This window comes from Penaeus monodon, chromosome 29 (genome assembly GCF_015228065.2).
Source record: "Penaeus monodon isolate SGIC_2016 chromosome 29, NSTDA_Pmon_1, whole genome shotgun sequence".
NCBI classification, from domain to species: domain Eukaryota; kingdom Metazoa; phylum Arthropoda; class Malacostraca; order Decapoda; family Penaeidae; genus Penaeus; species Penaeus monodon.
Window position 1 is genome coordinate 2,760,655 of NC_051414.1, and position 478 is coordinate 2,761,132.

Sequence of the window (478 nt, forward strand, 5' to 3'; positions counted from 1 at the left end):
TCTGGACTGCAAAAGGCAAAGAGAAGAGAGGAAGTGTGTTTGTGACTGAGAATGTAAGGTTAAGATTTAACTGCACAGATACAGAGAAAAATATGTACATGAAATGTAGTCTAGTCTTGATAATAGACAAATCTAATAATGTTAAGAGTCCTTATTGCTGAAATATCAAGTAAATTTTGTTATACTTTCTTAAACTTGAAAAAGAAAACTCCTTTTAAAGAATTATGAAATTCTGTAATAAATTTGTTAACTCAAAATTTGGAAATCAGGAGAATAGATACTCCAGATGATCATTTGTTTGTGATGTACATATCTCAAAATGCATTCACTGAATCACCTAAAATTTCCCTTAAAAATCTAATTATGCATTTCTCACTGAATCATTCCATGCTTAATGGGGATATGCATGTGGTATGGCAGCAGTCAAAACGCCTATCAGTGTAGCACTCAATGATGGAAGCTGCACCACCATGTTTCC

The 478-nt window shown here is 32.8% G+C and overlaps 1 protein-coding gene across 1 annotated transcript in view; it reads left to right on the plus strand.

Moving 5' to 3' along the window:
• Window positions 1-478, plus strand: part of LOC119591903 — a gene marked incomplete at its 5' end in the record, with an annotated part of 20,185 nt that overhangs the window by 13,231 nt on the left and 6,476 nt on the right.